Raw genomic sequence first — 5450 nt, 5'->3', positions numbered from 1 at the left:
GGATCAGAGTGCTGTTCTAAATCAGTTGACCACTGTCCACGGGCACTCTCAAAGCAGCTACACTGAAGCAAATGGCCGTGTTGTGAACTTCATTACAACTACAAATTCTACTCTCAGTACAGCATCTTTTCTCCCATACAGAGCAATTATTTTGGACTGACTGTGAAGCCTTGTACTTTTCCAAAAAGATATCACAATATATCTGCCAATGAAGGTCATTTTTTCTAAACTTCAACCAGGGAGCAACCCATGGTTTCCAGGGCCAGTGATAACTGATACATCAGCTACAACTCTTTCAAGGCCAACTCATCAGACATCTTCAGTTTATGAACGTCATCCTAATTACAACTGATCTACCAGAGGACTACCAGATTATTCAGGATAACAAAGATTAAAATTGATGTTGGCAAATGTCAACAAATATCTGCAATTTTCTTATTTAAACAATAAACAGAGTTGTATACATTTATTATCATTTTTTTAAAATTGATTAATGAGTTAAACGGAAGACTAAGTTACCATTTAAAGAAAAAAAGAGATATTTGATTGATATGATCATTCAATGGAACAATATGGGTGTATATTTAAATAATTTGTGTAAGGAAGAGAAGAAAATGGAAGAATTTGTAAAAAAACTAAAACATGGAGAAAGGGAAAATTACTAAGTTGTTTCTGGTTCATCCTGGAAAGTATTAAAAGTGTTTAGTTAGGATATGTTGGAAAAGGATATAAATGCAGGAAACGGCCCAGGGATCATGGTCTCTATTATGTCATCTCTGGTATCATAAAAGTCACATGATGTAGTCTCAGATGGCACATTCAGCTTGTGGTAGAATTTAAGAAGTAATTTTATCTATGGTTTTTTTGTGACGTTTTCAAAGCATTCCAATTGGTGCTTTCTTTTTCTCCCCTCAAGAGTCTACACTATATTTTCAAGTGAATATTTTATGTTTCTTTTTTGTTCCAGCCAAAGACATGCTTACATCCTCAGGGTGGCACAAAATGCCTTTCCAACTCTCATCCCACAAACTCAACGTAGTTTAGTCATTTCATTATAGATCTGGCATCTGACTAATTTGACATATCTTTTTGTTTCACTGTTTCTGGAGATACGTCCAGGCAAATGCTTATCAACCATATTAAATCCAACCTCAGAACTTTTGCTCCAGCTCATCCTTGGGCAAAGGATATCCTCCTTTTACCTATTTAGATTTTCCCAGTCTCAGCTCAGAAATCACCTCCTCCAGATATTTTCTGTCTATCCCCCTTTCCTTGTCTAACTTGGATACCAGCACAGTAAGCACAGCAAATGCCACAGGATGCATTTTAGTATTTAGTGAATGAAAAATATATGTTTGCTTTAAGCAAAATCTAGTTTCCTGAAACAATAAAACTCTCATGGTTTTCAAACTGTTTCGTTATGGTCTTTACTCTTCACCACAATCTTGTTCTTTTCGTAGCCCAAGGACTAGTCACTCAACACAGTAATTGGAGGTAGGTACAGGAGACAAAGTATTATTTCCTTCTTAATTCATGCTTACAGAGGCATAAAGCATTCCATTCTCATTTGCTGGATTTTTTCCTGTCACTTCATCATCCATCCACCTCAAAATAGCTGATATTCTTCCCTATACCAATAACTATACTGTTTTCTAATTAATTGACTTCTTAGAATCAGAGCTTTGTCCAGAAGAGACCCTGCCATTGCAAACATTTAATGTAGATTTATACACCCCAAATAAATTGTGCCCATTCTAACATTCACACAAGAAGTATCTAAGAGGTAGTAGCCCCTTGGTTGGGGTGGTCATATTCAGTAACTAAATTGCAATCTAAACTTTGTGGACTAAAAAGAGGTGAGGGTGGTAGAATTAGAAATTTGTGCAACTGCAAGAATACCAAATTTTTGCAGATATTAGGAAATATAAAATATTCATGGAAGACTTTGTCTATTTCCCATTAATTTAAAATAAATGGTGAAGCATTTTCAGAATTTGAAATGAGCTGAAATTCTGGAAAAAGTATAGGCAAGGTCAGGGAGCCTAACGCTTCTGCTCACAATCATGCAGCCAGTGTCTGCTGATAAGACTGGAATGGCAACATTGTGTCCTGAAAATGTGTCACCAGTTGTGAAGAAAGACTGTGAAAATCTGGAGAATGGTCAAATTGGCCAGGGTAAGCTCTACCAACATCCCACCAATATGACCTTTACCAAGAGAAGAAAAGAGACCACTTGCAGCAGGAGATCTGTGTCTGGACAGCAGTGGTATTTCCTGTAACAGAAACATCAAGCTTTAAATTTGTCAGCTGAAATCTCATGGTGGCTATGTTGTTGCTTAAATTAGCAGCCTGGGCATCAGATGGGCTGGTTCAGCAGCTTGTTTCCAGCTCTCTTATCACACAGTGGGTCTTATCGTGATCATCATAACAAGGTTCTACACTGATTAGTCAAAAGCTACAGTTTACTTTCAAAATTAGAAATCCTAAAGAAGTATATTGTTTGTCCATCTCTAGTTTTCTACCTTAGAAATCTAGACTATTGGCAAAAGTACAAAAGTTGGCTGGTGCTTTGAAAACTATTCTATGAGTTCTGTCCACTGAATTCTTCCCACTTAATACTACAAATCTGTCTACCACTCTGTATGTGTGTGAAGATGGATTGTTAAGCAGTAACTAAGTTTGTCTTAGTTGAGTCATCAGTGAATTATTCCTCTGCACCTGTCAGAAGGTCTGCGAATTAAGAGTTTCATTGAGCCACCAGATTTTCTTCCGATCAGGGAGAGGTAGTTTATATTTCTCCCAGTTCACTGTTAACTTTTCATTGAATCCCGAGCTAATGCTAGGGCCAAGCCACTGAACCCTTGAATTGGACTGAGGCATATACATTCTCCAATCCCCAGAGCCCAGAACATGACTGTGTCTCCTTTTTAATTTAAACTTATGTCCAAAATTTTTTCTTTTAATTCTCATTGTTGACACGACTTATTTTGGCTTTGAACACCTGCTGACTAATTTATAGAGTCTGAACTGCTGATGTATTCCCGTCAACTAAAAATACCAATAACCTTTCTTTCGTTGGACTACCTGGAATACAGTGAGCATAGTCATTATTTTGACAGCAGTCCTCAGTCCTGATAATGCAGAACATTTACAGTTCTTTGCCAGCACTTGAGTGAGGGTGTTTCTTGTGGATCCCAGGGATTATCTTCACATCCCCTAATGCAACCATGAGAAAACACCATATTGTTATCCAAAATCAAGTTTTTGTCAGTATTGCATTCCCATTGCAAAACAGTTAAGAATTGTAGGAGTTCTGAGATTTTACCATGCTGAGATTTTTAGCAACCTATCATGTTCCTTTCTTACTGATGTTGTTGGGGAGAAGAGACCTTCGGTCAGAGACAGTGAACATTATCACTCACAGCAAAAACAGCCATGGTTAACTTTTGTATCCATTCCCAAAATTCAGATGAATACACAGAGTGAAATTTTGATGCCTACAGAATCAGTGGGCTGTTATCATGAAGAAAGTTTAAGGCATGGTAAAACACTATTTATATTAGTATCTTTATGTATAATTTATTAGAATCACTTATTTATCAGTATCTTTACCTAGGATAAGTATATCATAACTCAAGTTTACTTGCTGCAAAAACAATCATGAGAAATGACATGAGAATCAATGATCATTGTCTTTCCATTTTTCCTTCTGCTCTTATTGAGATATATTTGATATAACACATTGTGTAAGGTTTGGTTCACAGGGTAGATATTTGAGCTACATGTATCAGTTAACAACATTCATATATAACATAAAACAGTATTAATTGTATTTATCATGTTAATACGTAGCATCCCTTGAACACGTTTATTTAACTGCTGGAGATTTGTATCTTTTGAATGCATTAATGTAATTCTGCTTTCCCAACCCCTGCCTCTGTTAACTACAAATCTGTTTTTTTTCTATAAATATGTTTGCTTGTTTTTGAAGTGTACTTTAATGTATAACACTGTGTTAGTTTCTCTTACATAACAAAATGTTTGCAAATTTTAATACATTTCAAACTGATCACAACAATAAATATAGTTATAATATGTTGCTATTTAAAGATATTTCATAATTATTGACTATTCCCCATACAGGAAATTTCTTGTCCCTGACTCATTTAATTTGCAACTGGAAAATTTTCTCTCTTAATTTTCCTCAACTCTTTCTATTTCTTCACCACATTTCCCTCCTTCTTGTGAACAACTTATTTCTTTCTATACCTATAACTCATTTTCTGTTTTGTTATGTTAATTTGTTTTAAATTCCAAATATGAGTAAAATAATTTAACATTTGTCATTATCTATCTGACTTTTTTCACTTAGCATATTACACTCTTGGTCTACCCATTTGTTGCAAATGGCAAGAACTTATACATTTTAGAACTGAATTATAAACCATTGAAATTTTATGTGTGTGTGTGCATATATATATATACAGTGAGCATATATATATATATACATATTTAGAGTGTATGCATATATATATATACAAATATTGATAAATATTTAGTTAATAGATGGTTAGATATATACACTATAAACAGACTTTTTTTATCCATCATTTTTTGATGAGAAATTAATTTTCTTCTATATCCTGGCTATTGTAAATAATGCAGCAGTGAATATAGGGTTGAATATATCTTTTCTGATTAGTGATTTATTCTCTTGGAATAAGTATCCAGATTTGGAAATGTTGGATCATATTTCATTTTTAATTTTTAGATAAAACTCCAGAGTGTTTTCCACAGTGGCAGTACAAATTTACATTCACTCAAGCTTTGGATCAGGGTTCTTTTCCTTACATCCTCACCAAAATTTATATTTGTTATCTTTTTGATCATTGTCATTCTGACAGGAGTGACATAAAATCTCACTGTGTTTTGGACTTGCATTTTTCTGATGGTTAGTGATGTTGACCATTTTCATGTGCCTGTTGATTACCTTTCCCCCAATGTATATTCATTTTTTGTAATGGGCTTAATGACCATAACTGTCTGATTTAATTTTTAGGCATTCTGTTGTGTTCCACTATTCTGTTTATTCTGTGCCACTTCTATATTCATTACTGTAGATTTATATTATAGTTTAAAATCAGGGACAGTGATACTTCCTCTTTGTTCTTTGTCAAAGTTGATTGTATTTTTAGATTGTTTGTTTTGTTTTGTTTTGTTTTCTTTTCTTTTTTAGTGATTTCAACTCTTTTGTGTTTACATGTAAATATAAGATTTATTTTTTGTAAGTGTCTGAAAATGCACTTTGTATTTTGATAAGCACTGAATGTAATTTGTGTATTTTCTTGGCTAGTACTGTCATTTAAACAAAATTTTTTTCCTAATATATGAACATATTATATCCTTTCATCTGTTTGCATTATCTTCAATTTCAGTTATAAATATTTTAT

The sequence above is a fragment of the Vicugna pacos genome, unplaced genomic scaffold (assembly GCF_048564905.1).
Source record: "Vicugna pacos unplaced genomic scaffold, VicPac4 scaffold_13, whole genome shotgun sequence".
NCBI lineage: Eukaryota > Metazoa > Chordata > Mammalia > Artiodactyla > Camelidae > Vicugna > Vicugna pacos.
Note: the sequence above shows the minus strand (reverse complement) of the source record.